Source organism: Triticum aestivum, chromosome 2D (assembly GCF_018294505.1).
Source record: "Triticum aestivum cultivar Chinese Spring chromosome 2D, IWGSC CS RefSeq v2.1, whole genome shotgun sequence".
NCBI lineage: Eukaryota > Viridiplantae > Streptophyta > Magnoliopsida > Poales > Poaceae > Triticum > Triticum aestivum.
The window spans coordinates 5,405,636-5,431,022 of NC_057799.1; the positions used below are offsets into that span (position 1 = coordinate 5,405,636).

Below are 25,387 nucleotides of genomic sequence, written 5' to 3' on the forward strand. Positions count from 1 at the left end.
TCTAATGCATTATGATGAAGGATGAAGGGGATGCGCGAGTGATAGAAATCATATCCCACTAGTACAGAGTTATAGCATATGGAAGTATGGGGACCCTTGATCTTTAAGCTATTATCAGTTTTTACCTTAATAATTTCCAGTTGCCAGGCATGTTGCCCCTTGGGAGTTTAGTCATAAGTACATGTGAGTCAATGGTTTTGCAACATGTAAGCTTAGGTTCCACCCAAGAAATAGAAACGAGATTCACTTGTGAGGGGAAACACATATTACATCTTACATAATGCCTTGTCTACCCCATTCTATTATAGTACTCTACGGCCTAGTCCATGCCTCACAATTTTTTGCATTGAGGTGACATCGGAGAGAAAACACATAGGTATAACATTGTCTTTTGCATTTCCATTAAAGCAATCTCTAATAATGACAACCACTTTATCACAAAATAGTCAATTGCCTAGAACACTTGCTCCCATTGGGTATCATTAATTCCTTCACAACCATAGCCCACTCGCTCTCTTTAGTTCTTTCAAACTATTTAATAACAACAAAAACTTTAATTGACGTGCCTCTACATGATAAATAACACACATTCACTTGAATCTTTGTAAAGTAATCACTAAAATTTCATAAATAACATTCATAACTTTTAGAGCATTTTACATGAAGTTCCCTTAATTTATGGGTATGGATGTCTCTCAATATGTTTTCATCGTTGAAATGACGTGGATGTCACCTAGAGGAGGGGGGGGGGTTAATAGGCGCTTTAAACCAATTACGGTTTAGGCTTGAACAAGTGAGGAATAAAACTAGCATTTAATTTGTCTAGCAGGAAACCTAAATATACTAGGCTCAACTGTGTGCACCAACAACTTATGCTAAACAAGATAAACAACTATGTGATAGCAAGATATATAACTTGAAGCACGAAGGCTATCACAAAGTAAAGTGTATAAGTAAAGGGGCTCGGGTAAGAGATAACCGAGTCACGCGGACACGACGATGTATCCCGAAGTTCACACCCTTGCGGATGCTAATCACCGTTAGAGTGGTGTGGAGGCACAATGCTCCCCAAAATGCCACTCGGGGCCACTGTATTCTCATCACGCCCTCGCACAATGCAAGATGTCGTGATTCCACTATGGGACCCTTGAGGGCGGTCACCGAACCTGTACAAATGGTGACCCTTGGGAGTGGTCATCGAACCCATACAATTTTCTTGGGGCAATCTTCACAACTTAATTGGAGACCCCGAAGCACGACCAACCGTCTAGGGCGCCCAAGCACCCAGGAGGCACAAGCTCTAGGGTGCGGAAACACCCAAGAGTAATAAGCTTCTCAACTTTTACTTCCACATACCACCGTGGAGAACTCAAACCGATGCAACTAATGCAATGGCAAGAACACACGAAGTGCTCAAGTTCCGCACTCTCAAATCCCACCAATGCAACGAAGCTATGGAGGAATATGAGAGGAAGAACAAGGAGAACACAAAAGAACTCCAATATCTAGATCCACAAGGTTCCCCTCACTTAGAGGAGATATGGATTGGCGGAAATGTAGATCTAGATCTTCTCTCTGTCTTTTCCCTCGAAAAGAGAGAAAACAAAGGTTTTGGAGGTCGACAATGGAAGAGAAAGCTTGCAAATAACCACTGGGGCAATGGGGAAGAAGACCCCCTTTTATAGAGGGGGCTCAAATCCAACTGTTATGCACATAGGTTGTGCACCAGCGGTACTATCGCTCGGGGGAGCGGTACTACCACTTTGCCCGGTCAACAGAACCCAACGAGTACTGAAGTACTAGAATGGTAGTTTCGCTAGAACCAGCGTAGCCAGCACATCACCAGAGCGGAAGTACCGCACGAAGCGGCACTACAATATAGTGCTAGCAATACTACCACGAATTAGCATAGAGCATACAGAAGTCCGCCTAAGCGGTACTACCACCATAAGACAAGCAGTACTACCGCGAGTAGTCGAGGGGCAACAGAAGACTCCAGCCAAGTGGAAGTAGCGTCGTAAAGCCAGTGGAAGTACAACCGAAGCGGTACTACCGTGGGCACCAGCGGCACTACTGCTTTGTCTCTGTCAAAAGACCAATGCACAACAGATGAAACTAGTAAGATCAAAACTGTCATAACTTCTGCAAATGAACTCTGATTTCGACAAACTCAAGCTTGATAGAAAGCTAATGACAAGAGTTTTCAAATCACGAATAGAAATATGCCAGTGATATAGAGTTGTGAAACCTCCATCAGTGAAGAACCGGTAAAAAATCCAACATCGAAAACACAATAGATGATGCATAGGAAATCCGTTTTTGATGAACTCAAGCTTGAAGATGACCACAAGCTCCAGAACTCACATAGAGAAAACCCAAACAAGAACTAAGAAAGATGGTGCCAATGATGCAATGGTTTGAGCTCTCTACGAACGATACGATCAAACTACTCACTCGAGAGCCCCCCTTGATAGTACGGGAAACAAACCTATAACCCGGTCTCCCAACTAGCACCATGAGGCCGATAAAATAGAAAACCTATCAAGATCAAACCTTTGCCTTGCGCATAGTCCACTTGAGCTAGATGATGATGATCTTGATTTCCTCAAGTTTGACCACCTTTCTTGATAGCGTACACTTGATCAAGACTACTAGATTGCTCCCCATACTCCACTATGGGCGAGCCTCTCTTAGGCACATCTTCACATGTCCGTTATCACGAGAATGGACGACAAGCTTCAAGTCCGACCTTTTCGTGATGCTCCACTTGAACTTGCACACCGCAACCTTGATGACGATCACCACTTGATGTCATCCTCCATGGGCTATATGATATCTTCCTTCCGATATCAACCTTGTTGATGACACCGCAACCTTTCCCGTCCAAAGCACGAAAAAGCCCAAACTAGGTCACAATTGGCATTTTATTCGAATATTAGGTATGATAATATATTTATTTTAAATACGCCAAAAATGATTAAGTTAAATACTAGGAAATAACATTTGGGCTGGGCCGGTCCTGGCGCAACTTGGGATTTTCAGACGTACATTGTCGAGCCCAGCCCGGGGTATGATCAGGTCAAGGTCCACCTAAAGCCCAGCCCAAAGAAGGGAGAAAGGTCCAACTTCTTGCTGGCTCTGGCTGCTACCTATTCATTTCATTGGTCACCGCCGGCGACAAATCCCGCGCGGCGCCGGCGGCCGGCTCGCACGCCCTCCAGCCCATCGCCGCCCCTTTGCACCAGGTACTGCAGCCCCCCACCCCCACCCCTAACCACCATAGCTTCAAACAGCAATAGGGCGGATCCCCATGCTTCTCCAATAGCCAATCTGAGTAGTCCCTGCAGTTCTTTCAGTAACATCCATGGGGGCTTCTTTTAGTGCATCCTTCAGCTAGCAGCTCTGATGAATCCATGTTGACATTATTCAGACGAACTTGAAGTTTACCAGCAGCATTTAGAATGTTCTATCAATTTCCGATAAACTCGCTGTTCGCCGTCATCTTCTACATTTCCACACATTTTTTCACAAACTTCTTGTTGGGCATTAGGTGCAAAGGAGATTACAACGTTCGGCCATGGGATAATACACCATTTGGAATTATTAAGGCACCTGAGAGTTGGGCATACAGACCCACACTAGCAATTTTTTACTTCTCCCCATTAATGTATCAGATTCCTTTTTTGTTCAAGTCCAAAGATAGAAAATGCAGCTCAGCTCATGGGCTCTTTATTATCGTTACCTCCTCAATGCATTGCCCGCTACTCCCGTTCCAGCTTATCTTTCTGGTCTTCAAATTCAGCAAGACTTTTTTGTTGTCACAGATAATACATGTGACAGAGGAATTGAAACTTGTTGGCTTTCGCCCAAGGATCAAACACAGACACATATCAGAAACAGAGCAAATGTGGGGCATTTTTCTCTACTCTTTCCTTCAAGCCCAATTATTACAAGGCTTAGGTTGATGTAGTACCCACATGATACGTACAGAGACTAAAGTGCTCAACTTTATAAATACAAACTTGTCTTGGATTCTAATTCAACCGGTAACTCTGAAAGTACATACCCAGGCACAAGCATCCAAACACTACCAGAAATATATTAAGTTATTAACTAATTTGGCAAGACTCCTAAATACAGTGTAATAATATTTCCTAATTCGCAGGACAAGGCAGTAGCATACATGATGCGAGCCACAGACAACATGTTACTCAAATCAAACATTCTTCCTCCTGATGCGCGCGCTTCTTCCTTCCCACTGTAAGTTGTGGTTCTTGCATCTTACAGCTTACCATGTGGTTGTAGTAGGGAGGTAAGCGAGACCTCCATCCAAGAGCCTCAAATTCACCACGTGGTAGTGTACCACCACGTCCTGACATTATGTCCTGCACACTGATCTTAGGGACTTCCTCACTGGAATCTTACTGATGATAGTTGCGAACCAAGAAATATCTGCAGTTCTTCACCAATCTCCAACAATACACCGGTGCATCTTCCCGCAAACGAAGGTTTGGGTGCTGGTCAAACTAAGGCGATGTCCTTTCCTAAAAAAAAACATAAGGCGATGTGTCTGTTTACTTGCTCTTACACATTCAGCAACTGTGCGCCAGAATCGAGCATTGAAGTTACGTTGCAGTAACCCAGCAACGATAGGGCCGCTTGTGAAACACTGTCTCTGTTCCAAAGCGATCTCCATAGCCATACTTGCCAAATTTGGATGCTCGCCAGGGTTTATGCTTCCAAATGCAATTGATTTGAAAAAATACCAACAAGCTTCTTGACAGAGAAAGTCCAGTCGAAGTGCTTCCGTTGTTCCCAGATTCACAATTCTATCTGATCGACTGGTGATTATGATTTTGGTCCCACCGCACGGTGTCATGCTGGTTGCCAAAGATTTCAACCTTGTCCATGTTCCTTCATTAATATCCTCAGCTATTTCAACAATAATCAGCAACCTGGTTTGAGAAGCAGAATTTTGATGTCTGACTAGACCATTAATATAGTTTCCTTTTAGGTCAACCACTCCTTCATCCTTGAGACTGCCTTCTGGAAAGAAGATGATCATCGAGAAATGACCACGCACACTCTCATCCCTACAGACATACTCAACAAGGGTGCTCTTCCCTACTCTTCTTGGGCCAATGATCGGAAGTACAGCCAAGTCTGGTGTAACACTGGGACAAAGCAAGAAATTCAGGACCCGCTCCCGTTCCGTTTGGCGACCAAACATGCAATTGTCCAATACCAAATATGTGCCATAAGGTTGGCGGTGTATCCGGGGATATGACTCCAAGAAGAAAATAAACTCCTTCATGCAAGACACGGTCTCTTCAAGGGTATCAACCATCCGTTGCAGCTCTTCCCTCATGTTGCTGTTTGTGCCAAACAACAGCGCTTCTCTGTTGCTGCTGCCACTGCCGGTCCGAGAGAAACGGAGCCGTTTGGCTGCACTGGATTTAGGCAGCGCAGATAATGAGTGGCTTACCTGCTCCTCGTCGAGGGCAGCTTGGAATCTCAAGGAATCAAGAACGTAGCGGCCTCTATACATTCCTTGCCTCAACATCTTGAGCTGACGGAGCATCCCCTGGTTGTTGATGTCCCGCGCTTCGGCCTCCTCGGCGATGATGTCGATTCTCAGTAGGACTCTCTGTAGCCTCTGTTGAATCTTGTCGAGGTCAGGCTGCTGCTGGAAGTATTTGCTGATCATGAACGACGCAGACCTGCTGATGAGGTCACCTACGATTGCAGAGACGAGGATATCCATTGATTGCAAACCACCTTGACTCAGAGCTCAAGTGGTGCAATGGAAGATGGATAATATTAGCAGTGAGTGATACTAGCTACTTGGGCGTCAAGCCATGGGGGTGTTGCTCAATTTGGACTCAAGACCCAGCCACCAGGGTAGGTGTTGTGGATGGAAGATTTCAAGGTTAACTATGGCAAACTAGTGGGAGGCACTGAGGCTGCTGCTGGATATTATATGCTGTGGTGGTGCCTTGATAATTTTTGAGCGATCTTGGGCTGCCATGTGAATTGAGTCTGACTTGACTCTTTGCAAATCTATGTCAAAACAACACTGCTTTTGTTTCCTTCCTTTACTTTTATCTTATTTTATACCTGTGGGCATCTGCATCTAGATGATAGATGATGCACACAAGCATAATTTATTACTCCCTCCGTTCCTAAATATTTGTCTTTCTAGATATTTCAACAAGTGACTACATATGAAGCAAAATGAGTAAATCTACACTCTAAAATATGTCTATATACATCCGTATGTGGTAGTCCATTTGAAATCTCTAAAAAGACAAATATTTAGGAACGGAGAGAGTACAAGTCAAGATGTCACATCAGAACTAACTGGTGCCCTTTTTCCTTGTAGAAATTTCTCCTTGACGGGTTATACAAGTTGGACTTAATTTGGGTAGACTGTTCTACAAAGAGTGCTGGTTTAGTCAAAAACCATAAATGAGACATGAGAAAAACCATACCGTTTGTTGACCGGAGGGTTGAATGTTGACAAAAGACTCAGAAATGGGTGGCAAGACAGTCTACAAGGGATTTCGGCCTTTGGCTCCAGGAATAGTAGAATTTGCTTTGGTTTCTACTGTTCAGTGAGAGAAATATCGTCAGATACCACTTCTCCTTTTACCGCTGATAGTAGTATATATATATATATATATATTTATTTTTGCCAGGACACTCATACTGTAGTTAGCAGTAACTTGGTAACTAAAGTGAGTTAATGACAACAGCAGCAAACTCAGAGGCCCGTCAATCCCATCCGTTCATTCTTTCATAGCAGTGACGCACACCGTCCATTAACTGAATCTGCACCTTCAATTTCAGGTGTCGATATATTTGGAGTGGCTGGAGCTGCACCACCTGGCCTCCTTAGGGCCGTCGGCGAGCGCTTCTACGGCCAGCCTACAAACTCACCGTCCCTTCCTTCACAGGCTTCATCAGGAACCCCTCCGCAGTCCGCTGAGCTCCAGGTACTGTATCTTTCCCCCATTCAAGCAACAATATGGCCAGGCGGTTTAGTTCCTGTGCTTCTCCAATGGGGATAGGGTATCCCTCTAGTGCTGAGCTGAACGCTTGCTCTTGCACCAGACCTGACAAAACTGAAACAGACTAAAACATAGTAATGCGGAACCACCAGCATGAGATTTTGCAGACATGTTGGTCAACAAAAAGGAGCAAAGATACTTGTAGTTTTACATATTGGTGATCAAGAAGCATATCTGGAGAAAAAAGTTTGACTGTTATATTTCGTTCCGTAAAGACGAGGAGGCTAGAGGTTGCATACTGTTGCATCTGGTGACTAGCACGGTAACTAACTATCTGAGCTACCACAATTGCCAATAACATTTCGCTTCTCTAAAAACTTGCAGGCAGTAGTATGCATGCATGGTGGGCTTCACCTTGAACTTTTCTGCCAACTTCACTCAGTTTCCTCTGCTGACGCCTGACGGTAACCGTCTTTACCCTGCCTGTAGTTGTTTCTCTTCGCTGGCTTGTCATCGCAAAATGCTGGAAAGATTGCCCTACCTCTTCCCGGGCAGGTTTCAACTCATATCAATTATTTGATACTGAATGAGCTGTTAAGGATAGAGTGGCATAGCAGAATGTACGTATTTCTTGAACCATTGTGGCATAGCTGAATGGGCTCCCCGTCTGACAAGGGGATGATATCCCATTTGAAATTATTAAGATGGTACAAGATTAGCAATGTAGAATCGTCTGAGGGGTTCCATAGACAGCCGTACAGCTATTGATGGTAAAATCAGCTAGCTGTGACTTTGAGATTTTACCCGTGAATCATGGAAATCATTAGCAGTTATTGTCTAGTCTACATTTAGCCATCCTGAACAAGATAACATCTACTTATCTGACACAAAATAGATGCAATGTTATTGTTAACTGACTATTTTGTACATTCTCACCCTCTCCACTGTTAATAAAATCTTTGTTACTACCTCATTAGCACATAGAGTTTCACCTGAACATCTGATGCAGTGTTATGTACTTTTATGAGAATTATAATCATTTTTATACGGTAGGTTGTAAATGATGTCATAAGTTTTTTATGAAGCACTCATACTAGTATTATTGCGTATTAGGGAAGTTGGTACGTAGTTTGCTTATACTTCTTTTTTGGCATTTGTGTGTTGATACTGGAACTAGGACACAGATTGCATAATTAAATCTAATTCTTTCCTTTTCCGCACACTACTAGAAAAAGGGCTATAGATGGGATTGACACTAATGGCGCACCAGACAAGCGGTGCGCCATTAGTATATACTAATGGCGCACCACCTTCTGATACGCCATTAGAGTTGAAACTACTAATGGCGCACCTGGCCCAGGGTGCGCCATTAGTATCAATTTTTTTTTAACTAGTGCGCCTGTCCAAACATACTAATGGCGCATCCAGACACAGTGCGCCATTACTAGTTGTAACTAGTAATGGCGCACCTGCCGGAAAATGCGCCACTAATGTTGTTTTTTCTATTATATTTTTTATTCCCTTTTCTGCAAAGCTACTAATGGCGCACTTTTCCCTGATGCGTCATTGCTATTTTTGATACTAATGGCGCATTGCTTAGGAGGTGCGCCATTGTGGTTTTGTAGGTAAGTGCCGCAGCCCGACCGTCCACCATCTCTCTCCTCTCTCTCTCTCGCACGGAACCCTATCCTCTTCTCCCTCACCCCACGCACACACACACACGTCTCTCGGCCTCGCCCCAGCCCCGATCCATGCGCCATTGTGGTTTTGTAGGCAAGTGCTCCCTCCTCTTCCTGCGCGGCGGCCCTTGCCCTCCTCTCTCTTCGGTCCCCTTCGCGCCTCCTCGCGGCAGTCGCAGCCAAGGAGCCCGAGCTCGGCGGCGACGGATCGGAAGGCAGCGGCGGCGCTGGATCTGGCAGTGGTGGAGCCGCCGCCGTCTCCACTCGCCGGGAACCGGCCAGATCCGCCCCACGAGCTTCACAGGTGCCACCCCCTCCGCCACCAGCCACGGTGGCCTCCCCCGCCCCGTATCGGCGCGGATCCAGCCGCCATCTCCCGCAGCAACGGCGGCCTCGCCCTGCTCCGCCCCCGCTCCTCCTCCTCCTCCTCCTCCGCGCCTTCGCCTCGCTCCCCCGCGGTGCACTTCTGTTCCTTGAACAGTTTACAGTTCATCTAATTTACATTTTTCTGTTAACTTTAGCAATTAATTTACCTCAAACAAGGTAATTAATATGATAATTATCCCCTGTGTATACCGCAAGTAAGTAACTTACTGTAATTATGTTAAGAAATTAGAATGTTTGTGACCGACTGTTTAATAAGATGCTCTTTTCACAAGGTGTGATATTGTGGCATATTTACCCTGGAGCTAGCATATATATGGAGCTGACTTTGTTCCTGGAGGTGAGCATATATTGTTGATCTTCTCATGTCAATTGCAGCAGTTCCTTGATTCACAATTTATATAGTGTGGTATAGTGGTTATATTTGGAGGTTTATCCCTGTGAAATAATCACCGCAAGGTGAGTACTTTCCGCAGCTAATGTGTTATGCATAAGCTCAGTGTGTTTGCTCAATTAGCTACTGCTCAATTAAAATTGGTGACCTTCCATTGATGATAGGTTTAGAAATTATGCATTGAGTAACTGGACCTGATCTGGAGTACTTGGTTAATTCAGTGATCTTTTAACAAAATTTTAACTGGATTATTTTGGGCAATGGAGTACTGAATTTTAACTGAGTAACTTGCACTTGCATATGCACTAGACCACTTGTAAATTCTTTGGCTCCTCTTTAATCTGGTGCAATTACTTAACTGACCGTAATAGCCCTGACACTTGTAAGTAACCATATCATTCAAACATCCAATTAAATCTATTCTACTCCATTTCCTGAGATGAAATTGTGATGATGGGAGTGACATTAAACAGCTTGAACATCTAATTGTGCATGTACTCCATTGTTATATACTGATCCATCTTGTCTTTGCCCCATGTTAACATTCAAATTGTTAATTGCATTCAAAGTGTTAATTGCAGGAGCAGACACAGAGGAGGAATCTGCTACCTCAAAGCAGTTGATCGACGCCGGGAGGGTGGGTACGTGATGTCGGAGGCTGCCGGGAGGGTGGTGACGAGCTACCGAAGAGATGAGTTCTGGCTCTCCTCGATGCCAGGACGAGGCGCTGTTGCCGATCGGACGTGGACTCGATTGATTTTGATTTGAAATATGACGGGTTGTAATGTAAAATGCACTTCAGTTCAAAATTTCCTCCCCTTGCGAGAGGTATTCTTGGACGGAGGGAGTAGAAGATTAGTTATAGGATTTTGTTTTATTTCTGTGCAATTTTCTTTTTATGGGATACTTATAAAGACATGGTAATATTCTTGCTATAATAAAAATGATGGTTCTATTTCATTTTTTGTTTTTAAATTATTTTTCCTTATAGGTTGTTTTTTGTAAATTTGTATTTTTTTTGTTTTCCAAATATACTATTAGTGGCGCATTTCAGCCTTTATTGGTGGCGCACCTAGCTTTTTAGCTAGTGGCGCATCTCTAAGGTTACTAGTGGCGCACTTGGCTTTATTACTAGTGGGGCACCTAAGGGTTAGTAATGGCGCACTATTAGATGCGCCATTACTGTCTGGGATAGTAATGGCGCACCAAATGTGCGCCATTACTAAAACTTACTAATGACGTGCTAGTAATGGCGCACCTAATGTGCGCCATTAGTAGCCAAAATAGGTGCGCCATTAATAACCTGTTTTCTAGTAGTGGCAGTGATTTATTGGATTCTTTTTTGTCCGAGTCAATAAGATAGAAAATGAAGCTCAGTTCGTGGGATGATAGGCAAGAAACCAACAACTTAATTTTATCTTATCACTACATCCTCACCGTTGGAGCTCCAGGTAGTGCCACTAGTAGGTTTTCACTTTCAGTTTCAGACAAATTTAGCACCACCCAAAATCACCAAAATTCAGTGAGTTTCAGTGATTTCAGTTTGTGTTTCGGCCAAAAGGCCAAAACACTAATCACATATTTGATATTTTTGAAAATATTTAAATTCATGTGTACTACTGAAATTGCTGAAATATTTTGGCTGAAAGGTAAGTATTTTAGAGATTGCTGAAATTAATGAAATTCGGTGAATCTCATCGAAACCTCACTGAAAGTGAAAACAATGGCCACTACTCCCGTTCCAGCTTATTTTTCTGATCTTCAAATCCATCAAGAAAAGAATCTGTCACAAAAAAATAAATGTGACATAGGAATTGAAACATGTTGGCTTTTGCCGAAGGAAACAGAGCAACTTTCGTGCAGTTTTCCCTACTCTTTTCTTCATGTCCAAAGATCAATATATGTGTGATAGCAATGTTTAAGTTTATAGATTACCCATAGTATCCAGATCACTAGGATATGGACTCAATCACTCAACTTTATAAATACATTTTGTCTTGGACTCTGATTTAACCGGCAATGCAAACACTGTTTTGAATCTGAAAGTACAAACTTATGCTAGGAGGATAGAAGTCTGCCATGCCTACACGTTAATAGACATATATGTTAACTAACTTGGCAAGACTCCTGAGTAATAATATTTCCTAATTCACAGGACAACACGGTAGCATACATGATATGAGTCACAGACAGTGTGCTACTCAAATGAAATGTTCTTCCTCTTGATGCACACGCTTCTTCCTTCCTACTGTAAGTTGTGGTGCTTGCATCTTACAGCTTACCGTGTAGTTGTAGTAGGGCGGTATGCGAGACCTCCATGCAAGAGCCTCAAATTCTCCACAGGGTAGTTTACCACCACAACCTAAGATGATGTCCCGCAGATTGATCTTGGGGACATTCTCATCGGAATATGACTGCTGATGGTTGCAAAACAAGAAATATCTGTGTCTCTTCACTAATCTCCAACAATACAACGGTGCATCTTCCCGCAAAAGAAGGTATGGGTGCTGGCCAAACATAATGTGATTTATCTGTTTACTTTCTCTTACACATTCAAGAACTATCTGACATATATGATGCTGCCCACAGACTCCTCTTCCTGTACATCCTACGCAGCCACTCTTCTGTTTTATCAGTCTTCCATTTAAGGACAAAAGCGTGCCATCTCGCCTCAAAGTTGGCCGGAGAGGTGGAGTAGTACAAGAGTGCCCTGAACTCATTTAGTGATTTGTAATTAAGGTGCTTCTGCATATTTTTTTTTTCACGTGCCATGAGCAGAGATGGTGCAACACATCAACCAAAACCAACCGAATAGCTCGTATCATTGCAGCGTCTCCATCTGTGATGATTGACCTTGGCTTCTTCTGACAATTGGCCTTCAGGAATGTCTGAAGCAGCCACACGTACGTCGCTTCGGTCTCGTCGGACACAATGGCACAACCAAACACTGTGGTGCAACGGTGATTATTTACACCAACAAAGGGGATGAACGGCATACCATATCTGTTCATCTTATACGTGCTGTCAAACATAGTCACATCTCCATACAACTGATAGTCCCGCTGTGACTGTGCATCGCACCAGAACATGCTCTTCAAACGGCCCTCCTTATCGAGCACGTACTCAAAGAAAAAGTCTGGATCCTTCTCCTTTCTGCTCCTCATAATCCCGATTGCCGTGTTAGCATCACCCTTCGCAATCAACTTCATTTTTTCTCGACAACATAGGTTGTAGACGTCTCGTCTCAGAAACCCACACTTATCATACGAACCATACCTGCTAATGAAGTTGTCGACGATGATATGCTTTCTGATCCCAGCTCCTTCCATCGCCAAGATCGCAGCTATCTGGTGATCTCCCATCACTCTATGTGACCGCAGAAATACCACCTCATCTGTTCTAGCCAACAAATGGTTGTGATCATCCATAAAAGCTGCCACGAACCAAACTCCACGTCCTTTGTCCAACTTCGGGTCTCAGGTCTTAGCCTGCGGGTACGGCCCTCCGGTTTAAAAATTTACTAAGTCGTTTTCCTGCCCTCGAGCAAATGTATCGCCTATACCGAATAGTGGTTGAAAGACCTTTTCCTCGTTTCACCTTATCTTTTCTGATACTGAATCCACGGTCTTTGGTGTAGTTATTATAGAACGTGTAAGCCTCCCATTGTGATGCAAATGTCATACCCATAACCTTCAACTGTGTCTCCAGCGCACGTTGCTGGATTTCAGCCTCCTCAATGTCCATATTAGCTGCATCCTCATGCTCATAGCCATCATCACCACTCCAACCATCGAAGTTAGCCTACAATATTCCACATAAGCAAGTGTAAGTTGTCATTAACAAGTTTTTATTATTGTATGACATCTAAAAGTTTGGACCGAACCTGACTTATGTTATCCGTGAAAGACTCAACACCATGATTTTCCTTGTTCTGGACGTCAATATCCTCCTCCACATAAAAAAAATCATATGCACATGTAAGTACCCATATGGTTCTTCGTCCGACGAAATGAATGTACACGTCACTTACGTTTTCACTACAAGCACCCTCCTCCTTATTTTGAAAATCCTCCTCAGGTAAATTATCGTACGACGACCAGGATTCATTGTCGCTGCTATCATCATCATTTTTACTTTCATTACCATTCGTACGATCAACACTATCCCTACCATCCCACTCGCTCGTCTCCAAGAACAGATCCGTAAATCCAGTTTCTTTATCCATTGAATGACCTCACTACCAACACTGCAACATTTAAAATAAAAATTTATCTATCAATTTAAAATCAAATTAAATGTACTATGGTCATACCGATGAATAGTTCATATCAAACAAGTGATTGCAGATAATTATTTACAGCTACAATTTTTTTTGACAAACTAGACGGCTTACATGGCAAACCTAGACGCTGGTGTTCAGGTACATGCACTTCGGCCTGCCTGGCCTGGCTGCGGACGGCGAGGACGTTCCCGGAGAGGTTGATCATGAAGTTGCGGGCGGCGACGGCGTCCACGTAGGCCACGTCACCGCGACGACCTGCACGGAGGCCAGATCACGTACGGCGGCGACTCCAACAACGTCCACGGCGGCCAGATCCCGGGTGAAGACGGGGAGAATGGTCGGCGATCGGCGGGGAAAGGCGGCGATCGGCCGGACGGGGAGACGTTGGAATTGGCAGCGTGATCATGGCTAGATCGGCGGGGAAAGGCGGCGATCGGCGGGTAAGGGCGCGATCGGCGGGGCGGGGCGATGTTGGAATGGGCCGCGTGATCAACGCAGGTCGTGGGTCTTTTTCTTCACGTGACGGGAGGGGGTAGATGCGAGCCGGCCGTATCGGCTCGAGCCGTGCGCTCGGCTCTACCTGTATGGGCATGCCGCATACGGCATGGGATACGTTAAGCACCGTATGCCCAAAATGCCCTTATACGTTAAGCGCGGGGGGGGGGGGGGGGGGGGGAGGGGTGTGCCGAAGCAGACCTCTTCTCTTCATAGCTACTGAATTGCAATATCACAATTAGCTATATTGGATAAGTTGGACATAGGAAAATTTTGCATCACAAAAAAGAACTCATACAAGATACTCTCTCTGTAAAATATAAGAGCGCTTAGGTCACTAAAGTAGTGATCTAAACGCTCTTGTATTTATTTACGGAGGGAGTAATTTGCATTATGTTCACAATAATATTTGGGGCACGTGCAAGATAGGAATTCTTCGTAGAATCATAGCATCACAAATCACTCAACCAAAACAAGCAAACAACAAAGTCTGATGTATAAATTCAACAATGATACAAGATGACGATGGGGATTAGTAGATGCATATGGTGTGATGTATTAATGTGTTAAACCTTGGATTCTTGGGTCTTGGCTAGTTCCCGTTGGTTGGATCCAGAAGATTTGAAAGTGAAGAAGGATGCATGCATGGCGTCGTCACCGTGTGAATTGGATCGGCAGCAGCAGGGTAGGGAGAGCGAGCAGAGGCGGCCGGGCAGGCGAGGGCACACAACGGCGGCGGCTAATTTCTGCGTACTAATCCAGGTACTGGCTAATCACATGGGAACGCAACGCCAGGCCAGGAGACTGTGAGCCGATTGTGGGCTTCACATGGGCCTTTTCCCTTTTTCTAAATTGACGTTAGAGGGGGGCCAAGTACGTATAAATTTGAGGAATACGTGCATTCGCGCGCATCGCTAATTACGTAGCATCGCTCGATCGTTAGTCCTTCTCTAAAGCTTGCGATATGTTATTATTCTCCATCAGAACCACGTGGGGCATAATTGGTTGCCTGCATTACCTCCAACCAGGCTGAGTTGAGCTAAGAAAAACGTGTTTAGTTGCAAACGGGGAGCCCTGACTCGTATCGGCACGAACCTTAAAGCTGCCCAGAGCCTGACTCGCTGGAAACCCTCGAATCGGCAGTTTCCAGCGAGTCAGGCTGAGTGCAGCGCAAAAGGGAGGTAGCGCGTTTGCGACGGTGCAAGGTGAAATCGAGTGGAGATGACGGAAGATGGAAACCAGCCGAGGCAGGACGACGCGAAATCTAGCCTCACCGCCCCATTTACTCGGTCGCCACTAGCTCTAGGAGAAGCACTTCGTCTATTCTTAGCACTGGCGGCGGTGACTCAGATATGAGCAAGTGGCGGTGGCAGAGGCGACGGACGCGGCAGCAGGAGCTGCTTCTCCCCTTCCTCTTGGCCACCATCTGGTCCTCCTCAACTCAGCCATGCCACCCCCCTTCCTCGTCGTCGTCTCCGAAGCCGGTAAGCAACATGGAATCCCCCTCCCCCCTATGTTAGGTCGGTTGTTAGGCCTTTAGGCAAGGTGTAGGATCTATTTCTCCATCACCTCAACCCCAATGCTGCGGAGAATCTTCCCAGACAGTCGACGATGGAGCCAAGTGGCGGGGTGCGCACGGTTCCATTTCTGCGCGAGAGTTTGGCTTGAGTTCTTTTATCCTCCTGGGAAGCTCGCCGATCTCGAAAGTTGGCCTCGATCTCGTGGGTTATTTTTGCAACTCAGAGGATTCCCTGCCCGAGGCGAGCTTAGGGTCCCATGCCCATTTGGTGGACTGAGCCAATATCCGTTGCCGAGCGGGAGCGGGTCGACCCTTTACTTTGTCAAGTCCAAACTCTCCGCAGCTTGTTCAAGATTCCTTACACTTCAACGCCGCGTCCGCGCGATATGCGAGATATCCATGCCCGCAGATACCTATAGCACTTACTCTGCAGCATGCACAACGGTGGCGGCCGAAGAGGCGGATACCTTCCTCCTCTCGGAGCCGGCGGGAGAGGACGAAGGGGACCCGAGCCCCAATCATGTCCAGCCTCTGCGTACGCCAAAAAGAGGATTACCCTACGTTTGTTCCGCATTTCAGATGTAGTAGTGACTGGAGCGTGTTCCTAATCCTAAATTTGCATTGGTAGGTGTGAAAGGCTGGGCGTTGTCCGAGTGGTTTTGAGCCGGACCCGCGTGAAGCAATTATTTTATATAAAATATTGACCAAAATATTTATCTATAGCTGCCTAAACTGAATATCAGTATAAAGGATGGCACCCGCAGGGTATGGGTACGGGTGGAGCCTCCCCATACCCTTACCCGTCCACCCTGAACTTACCTATCACCCATCCCCATACCCATCAATGGTACAACTTTTTTCCATATCCGTCACCCGATAGGGTATATGGGTACCTGCGGGTAAAAATACCCGCACCATGGGTTGTACGATCCCATACCCATACCCTCTCTTCCCGATAGGTATGATATTTTTTCATTTAAGTACCCATGGGTAAATTTTTATCCCATACCCTTACCCTAATAGGGTTTTTACCCGCAGGATACGCAGGTAATGGGTACCCATTGCCATCTCTACTATCTTTAGCTATTTTCGCTAAAGAAGGTCATCAACCATTGTATAGTACATTGGAACTAAAATTAGACTTGAGGATAAGGCATAAGGCATATATAATTAGAAGTGAAATTAATTATATGTTAGGATAAGCGTTGCTGCTAGACATTAATTATATGTCAGAATAATCATGTCAATGTTCACATACTTTTTCCTATAAATATGAATCAACGAGATGCTCATAAACTCACCGTCTTCGTTTAGAAAGAAAATCACACATATATACCATTACCTCATCGATATGGCATGTTACCCGGAGAACAGTGGCAGCAAAGGAGTGTCGGGAAGCACCAAGCTGTTGATATGTCTGTGGCTGCTGGCGCTATTTGTCCGGTCATCTGGTAGGGATTAAGACCACCATCGACCCACAAACTGACTAATTTCCTTATTGATTGTTAATTCGTGGCTATGTTTGCTGTTTTTGGTTTTGTAGATGCAGAAGAGGTGGGACTGAAAGGCTGTGAGTTCAATGACTGGAGCAAGAAGTGGAAAGGGATATGCGTGATACGTGGCACTTGCAGCAAGGCCTGCAGAGCCGAGGGCTGGGAAAAAGGAACCTGCTTATACATCAATCACTGCCTCTGCTTCAAGAACTGCTCCCCGTCCCCGGCTACTTGATTCATGTACTCACTATTGTGATGTGAGTGCATATATATATACTCCCTTAGTTGTCTTAGTTCATGTTGTCTTAGTTCAACATGTATGGCTTAAGACAAGAGTAAGTGGTCTTATATATATAGATGCAGGGCGTACATGCATGCATGCATGCGTTGTGACTACAATTTTTTGCCTAATAAATTTGGGGCAGTATTCATCAACTGCAATCTTTTACCCGCTTTTAATTTGCTTGTGATGGTGATTGGCTCTCACTCGCCACTTACCGCTTCGTGGTGACCGGAAAAACCGGAAAACTACACTGGTTTGCGATGTCCATGTACACCAATAGTGCAGCCAATCCTTGAGGTTGTATGGTAAGAAACATGAAACGAGATGTGATCATATCCCCCCTATACGTCCGTCCAATAGTGAAACATGAAACTGAATCATCTATGGTTGTTTCTGATCGTACGGAGTGTTGGACAGGAATTCTGCGTACAATGCTTTCTCGTCAGACAACAATACAAGAAGAAAGGGGATCATCTCTAAATACTATGGCCCACAGACTGAATCATCTATGGTTTTCTCTAATCGTACAGAGTGTTGGACAAGAATTCATCGTACGTATAGCAAGGTTGTTAATGTGATATGAAACAGGACATGGCAAAGGAATGGATATTTACTGCAGGTTCTATTTTTCGGCTATGTAATGTACATTCCCATGCATGTTTGGTACAAACCGTCTATTTAAGAACGACATGCAACACAGTGGAATATCTCATAATTAACATACAGTGGAAGAATAGTGAATTATGACGCGATATAAGCTAGTGGAATAATTCCGAATGATGATAATGTGAATTACTAAAACAGGAAGAGCACATCATCAATTTTGAATTGATCATGCACTCACGAACCAATCAATTTCACAAATAAAAATGCAAAAGAAAACCTAACCCAAACATTACAGGAGAGAGGAGTTGGCGGAGGATGGCACCGGAGAGATGAACAGAAGCACACTGTGATGTTTAGGGTTGGCAGTGTTGCTCCTCGAGCGGCGATGCTGCTCTCCATGTGCGGTAATAAGTTCACTACAATTGAGGAAGCTCTTGATCTCCTGAGTTTGGACACATCCATGGAAACCAATACATCAGTTTGAAAAAAAAAATCACATCAAAGTGAGTTTGAAATCCTATCATGTTCATATTTTTCCGAACCATGTAGGAGAGTTGCATGTGATTCCATTAAGAAAGAAGAATGCGTAGAGCGCCAAAGGTATGACCCATGCATCGCCACAGAGGCACGACCCACCTAGACAACACAAACAACCTAGAAACTAGAACATGAAAAGAGTGACACGCGGGGCAACATAGCAAGAAAACATCCACTGTGAGAGCCTGAACTATAGTCGGCACAAACGACCCAAACCAGAATACCAAGACAAGGACTACAGCTGAGCGCAAGCAACGTAGGGACGAGTCTGCCACCAACCATGAACCAACACCACTTGCACTGCACGGTATGATACCACCAAAAAGCAGCCAGCCGGAAGCAAACGACCATGGCTTCAAACGACTAAATTCAACTCCAAATCACAACTGAGGGGGCAGTTGAAAAGGTTGGTTTCCTCGTGAGTGGATTTTATCCATACTTTTTAAACTATATTTTAGTGCTTAATTAAAATCCCTCGTATCATATTCATCTTGTACTTATTCATGTCCTCAGAGCATCTACAGTCAAACTCCTCAAATCCTTCTTAAACATCCATGCGGACAGCCCGGTTCTTGCCCGGACAGGAGAGAGAAGGAAAAAAAATAACACCCAACCACAACCCTCTCTTTGTTCGGACGTGTCCAGCCAGTCCATAAATCCTCATATATATCCAGCCCAAATATGGGAAGGATATGGAGATGTCGTGGGTTCCAACCGAGCTAGCCCCACATGCAGCGACCCATCTCCCTCACCTCTCTTGCGTTTTATTCTCCATCGAGAAGAACCATGCGTCCCTGAGAAGCTCGCAGCAGGGAAGAAAAGCCGTTGGGGCTTGCACACACCAGAGCTGGAGCTCGCTTGTCCATGCGAACTCCTCGAGGGGGGCTGCTACGCATCAACCGATAATTTTATTCTCTATTCTAGTTTAGTTTAGTTTATGCTCTAGTTTGTAGTTCAGTTGAAACCCCCTTTATTATGGCTTTCTTGGCAACCCATAGAATAAGCTATTTCTAAACTACGATTTGGTGCGAACGTAACTGCGTAGATAACAACGTAATTGTCGGGTTGGTCGTGTCTTCATATATGTCCCTATGGGTTTGACACTGAACTTATCACGAAAGTGCTACAACATTCTATGCTCTTGCGGAACATCAATCATTTTCACGCGCCGTTACCAGGGAGCACAACGCTTGACGTTACCTTCCGACTCACACGTAATTTATTTTATTTGTTGTTATTTTTCTTACCGTTATTGAGATTAAGAAGAAGAAAAATCTACTCATCATGTCTTCTAAGATGACTATACAGGATCACATGAGACTTGCAAGAGAGGAGGTAATAAGGGAAATGTTCGCATCCTTGGGGCCGAGACCCGAACAGAGTTATGAAATTAATCTAAATTCACACGTGATGATATGGAGGATCTGTCGGTGTCAAAACCGACGAATCTCGGGTAGGGGGTCCTGAACTGTGCATCTAAGGCTAATGGTAACAGGAGGCGTGGGACACAATGTTTACCCAGGTTCGGGCCCTCTCGATGGAGGTAATACCCTACTTCCTGCTTGATTGATCTTGATGATATGAGTATTACAAGAGTTGATCTACCACGAGATCGTAGAGGCTAAACCCTAGAAGCTAGCCTATGATTATGATTGTTGTTGTCCTACGGACTAAACCCTCCGGTTTATATAGACACCGGAGGGGTCTAGGGTTTCACAGAGTCGGTTACAAGGGAGGAGATCTACATATCCGAATTGCCAAGCTTGCCTTCCACGCAAAGGAGAGTCCCACCCGGACATGGGACGAAGTCTTCAATCTTGTATCTTCATAGTCCAACAGTCCGGCCAAAGTATATAGTCCGGCTGTCCGAGGACCCCCTAATCCAGGACTCCCTCAGTAGCCACCAGGCTTCAATGACGATGAGTCCGGCGCGCAGATTGTCTTCGGCATTGCAAGGCGGGTTCCTTCTCCGAATACTCCATAGAAGATTTTGAACACAAGGATCGTGTCCGGCTCTGCAAAAAAAATTCCACGTATATACCACCGTAGGGAGTGCAATATTCCACAATCCAATCTGCTGACAACTTTTCATAACGTGACATCACGCCACGACCCGGTCTTTATTCGAACCGTTTTCCTCAACCAGCTGCTGCACATGTTGCGAGGCGGTTTCCTTGGCACGTCTTGTCGAAGCAGAGATCGTGTCCCCTTATCACGGGATTCTCATCAATACGGGTATGGGTAACCCAACCGTGCCATCAATCGCGACGCTTGGGGAATAAGCGATTTTACGGGGCAAGTGGGGAGGCGCACAGTTTCTACCGCCTTTATAAAGGGACAAGGATTCCTCTTTTTCACCCACGCCTTCTTCTTCCCCTGCCCACCCATTCTCAATCACTCTAGCTCCAGCGCCCAAGTTCTCATCTTCTCCGCAAAGCCATTCCAAACATGTCCGGAGCGGGAGGCAAGTGGATGGTCTCCTCCGTTACGGAGGAGGACATTACGAAGCTCCGGGAAGCCGGATACCTGGCCGCAGACATCACGCACCGGCTCCGAGATGCGGGGCAGATCGTCCCTACTCCAGAACCCCATGAGAGGGTTGTATTCCTCACCCACTTCGTCCGCGGACTGGGATTTCCCCTCCACCCATTTGTCCGCGGGCTCATGTTCTACTACGGGATGGACTTCCATGATCTGGCCCCCAATTTCATCCTCAACATCTCGGCATTTATCGTCGTGTGCGAGGCCTTCCTCCGCATCAAGCCCCACTTCGGCCTGTGGCTGAAGACCTTCAACGTGAAACCGAAGGTGGTGGTCGGCCAGCAAGCGGAGTGCGGAGGCGCCATGGTGGGCAAAATGCCCAACGTCACCTGGCTCGAAGGCTCCTATGTGGAGACCGTGAAGGGGTGGCAATCGGGGTGGTTCTACATCACCGAGCCGCGCGACACCAACTGGGTGGCGGCCCCTGAATTTCGATCCGGCATCCCCATGCGGCTCGCCTCCTGGAAAGAGAAGGGCCTATCCTGGGGTTCGTCAGTGGAGCTGACCGGACTCCAGAGCTGTGTCAAAAATATGATAAGCAAGAAAATCAAGCTTATCAACGTGGTACAGGTCATGCTCTTCCGCCGGATCCTTCCATGTCAAAGACGGGCATTCAATATGTGGGAGTTCGACCCGGCCAAGCACCAGACGCTACTAGAGCTTTTCGACACGACGCACAAAGACGTCTGGAAGGTGCTGTTCAAGGCCGCCGAGGTACCTCCTCCCCTTACCGAGGATCGCGGACTCAGCGCAAAGCGCCCTGCCAATCCAGTAAGCTCTTTATATCTCACAAGATGTTCCTTTTCCCAGTATAATCGTGTGAGGGATCTGAGCCTCCACGCCATTTTAACAGGACTGGGTAGCGACAACGGAGCGGATCGATTGTCCGGCTCCACTGCCCGAAGATCCAGCAAAGGCTCTCTTAACGGAGATGCTGGTTCCGACGCCCTATGAGGCGCCGGAGAAGAAGGCCGCGGGGACCAGCAAAGGTCTCCGGCGCAAGGTTGTATCGGACTCATCGTCCGAAAACACCGAGGCACACTCCTCCCACGAAAACGAGGAGGAGGAAGAGGAAAGTTCTCCCCCCCCCACCGGGGGGACAAGAAAAGGAAGGCCGCCCCATCTGGGGAGGCCGAAGGGTCCAAGAAGGGAAGGACCCTCCTTCCGGATCACTCCACAACAGCCGCTTACAACGACGAGGAGTGGTTGCCCAGGGACAAGCCCCTGGCGAAGTCGTAAGTATCCGGATACGATAATAGTTCTGGTACGTTTTGTTTTATTGCTTCTTATCATGTCAAACATGATCGTGCAGTCCGTCTAAAGCCCACATCGACGTATCCTCTTCGGATGGGTCTTTGGGCCAGTCGGCGATGAACAACGATTCACTCCCGACAGCCACCTCCCCCCGGCCCACGGACGACATCGAGGTGTTGTCTCAGAGGATACCGGACCAAGGGGAGATAATTCTGGAGGCGCCCCAAGGCGACTTCGCAGACGCCGGGCGCATGGGGGGTAAGACTCCCATGGGTTCTGTTGACAGGGGCCGCAGCAAGTTTGGCCCCCAGCCAGATACTGCGCCGGAACCTCCAGTGGTTCCGGATTCTGACAGGCGACCCCTCGCTAAGGGGGGCGAGTTGTCTGTGCCGATGGCCTTTGTCCATCCAGAGGCACCGGACAACTTGCTGGAAGCTCTTCACGGCGCTTCCATTGACGAAGAGCACCGCACCATCATGAGTGCGGTGGTCGAGAAGGTTCGGTCCGCCAAAAGCGGACTGACCAAAGCCTGTGCCAGCCTCCTAACAGGCTTTGAGGTAAGTAATCAAATTATGAGAAAATATCACAGCATAGAAAGTAGCCCCTGATGCTCTGTTTGGTGTTCGGAAAGAAAGGCCGAACAGAGGATCAAATAACAATCACAGGAGTCTAATCAGAATATGTCTATGTGAATAAGCAGGCTTCGCTGCTGGCCGCTGCCGCTCGTACTGCAGAGGTCTCCGGACTGAAGCGGGACCTTGAGCGGTCCGAGGAAGAGCTCGGCCTTACCAAGAGGCAGCTCGAAGAGAACAAAGGTATGTGATACCCCGTCTGTATATTGATAAAGAAAAAGTGGTTTTTAGATCATGGGATCATCATGAATTTTGCTAGGGGCCACGACCGAAGTGGCGGCCCTGAAGAAGGCACTGTCCGAGGCCGAAGACAGAACGGCCAAGGAGCGCATCGAGCGCGAGAAGCAAGAGGCCCGAGTCGGCGAGGTCCAGCAAGAGCTCCAGGATTTCGTCAAGAAATACGAGTCCTTGGAGCGTGACTCTAAGACGCAGGGGTCCGAGCTTGCGAAGGCCCTCGAGAACGCACAAAATGCCAAGGCCGAAGCCCAAAAGGCCCTCCAGGAGATTCAGGCGGTCAAGAAGATAGCGGCGGGTAAGGCATTCATTATGCAAAGCAAGCATGTGAAGGAGACTTTCCTTTTACTTACCCGAATTCGGAGCTCTCCAGGAGCGTTCGCAGATCTACCAGCAGCGTATCGGATGCCGCGGAGTTCTACCGGGCCGAGGAAGGGAGCTCGACGGAAAAGTTGTTCTGGTCTCAATATACTGGGACCGAACATCCGATGCCCTTGAGCGACCAGCTGAAGCAACTGGTCGAGCTTCACAAGGCGGCCGAACTGGCCATGAAGGGTCTCATAGTCCCGATGTGGCCTGGCGAGCCCCTGCCCGGCAGCTACTTCGGCCTGTTAAAATGGCTTGTGAATGCCTGCCCACGGCTTGAAGTCATAAAGCGGTCCGTCTGCATTGAAGGTGCGCGCAGGGCCTTTGCCCGTGCGAAAGTGCACTGGGCGAAGATGGATGCCGAAAAGCTGGTGAAGGAGGGGCCACCGGAGGGCAAGGAGCATCGCCACCCCGAAAAGTATTATGACAGTGTCCTGAAGGGTACCCGCCTTGTGGCGGAGGAATGTGCTAAGGATGTAATATTTGAATGAATGTACTCATGTGATCCTGTAATATGAAAACGAGTTCATGTGCGCTATATAACGCTTGTCGATTTAAAATATTACCTTCTGTGCGGCCGTTTATAAAATCTGAGAGTTGGCCAGTCGTCGGCTTCTGCCCCCATGTAACTAGTACTGAGGTCTTCAGGATAAATCTTAAACACACTTTATCCAAAAAAAATTGTCCTTTAAGGAGGTGTTTAGCGCAGCGAACAAGGCAATCGGACTATACAGCTTTATCACTCTCACTTAGCCATAGAAGTCTACAATTTTAAATTTTGGCGAAGCCCCTAGTATTCGGAAGGCCGAACTTGGGGCGCTATATACGCCTAAATCGGACAAGGCCGATTCCTCGCCCGAAGCGGAAAAAATCTTTAAGGATTTGAGACCTCTCGAACAGCGACCAGCTCTCGCCGCATCATGACAGTCAGTTTTCGGCTTTCTCTACTGAGGTGCTCGTCCGGAAGAACCGGGACACAATCGCAGTAGTTCTCCCAGTGCTACCTTAGCCGATATAGCGGAACGTAAGGTGCCAAAACATGGGAGCCGGGCAAACCCAACTATTGACCCAAGACATGATTCGGAGCTGATGCATATAATGCTATAAGTTCGGGGTGCCGCACTGTCGAAAGTGTTCGGACTTTTCTTGTCGTGTTATGGGGTACACTGAAGCCCCTGGCGCACTGGACGTACCAGAATGTACGGTGCAATTTGTCGTAAATAAGCAGAGAGGGAAAAAAGATGAAGAAATGCAATAATAAGTTAACGTTGTACATTGTTATTTAAATGATACGTCAAAGCGTATGTATACAAGTAGTGCAATAAGCAAAAATAGGACTATTTGACATGTCCTATCCAAGGGCAAGCTGCGTGTGGGTATGTAAAACAGGTATAGCGATCGTTATCAGAGATCACCTGGGAATTCCCTTGTACGTCAAAGCTTCTTGCTTCCTTTGTGTTTCCTTCCCGTGATGGGTCCGATAATCAGGCTATCGGAGAGGGCCTTCAGAGAATAGGGTCCTGAAAGGAAGAAAATGGTAAAGATATTCGGGTCCTGAGGCGGTTAAGCCGCATTGTGGGCCGTGCCATAGCCGTGCCTCCGCCTATGCCCATGGTATCTTGAGTGCGTAATTATGTGCGCGCGGCACAATTTTCGCCGCTTGACTGGGACTAGGATG

At 46.4% G+C, this 25,387-nt stretch overlaps 1 long non-coding RNA gene and 1 pseudogene across 1 annotated transcript; one reads left to right on the forward strand and one right to left on the reverse strand.

The window, feature by feature from the left end:
- Window positions 1–3,114: 3,114 nt before the first annotated feature.
- LOC123048158 (uncharacterized) lies at window positions 3,115–10,427 on the forward strand. Its single transcript, XR_006423247.1, has 5 exons — window positions 3,115–3,245; window positions 6,850–6,995; window positions 7,395–7,474; window positions 9,349–9,413; window positions 10,049–10,427. It is a non-coding gene; the product is annotated as an uncharacterized lncRNA (long non-coding RNA).
- On the reverse strand, window positions 4,100–6,267 carry LOC123048157 (disease resistance protein RGA2-like; annotated as a pseudogene).
- Window positions 10,428–25,387: the final 14,960 nt, after the last annotated feature.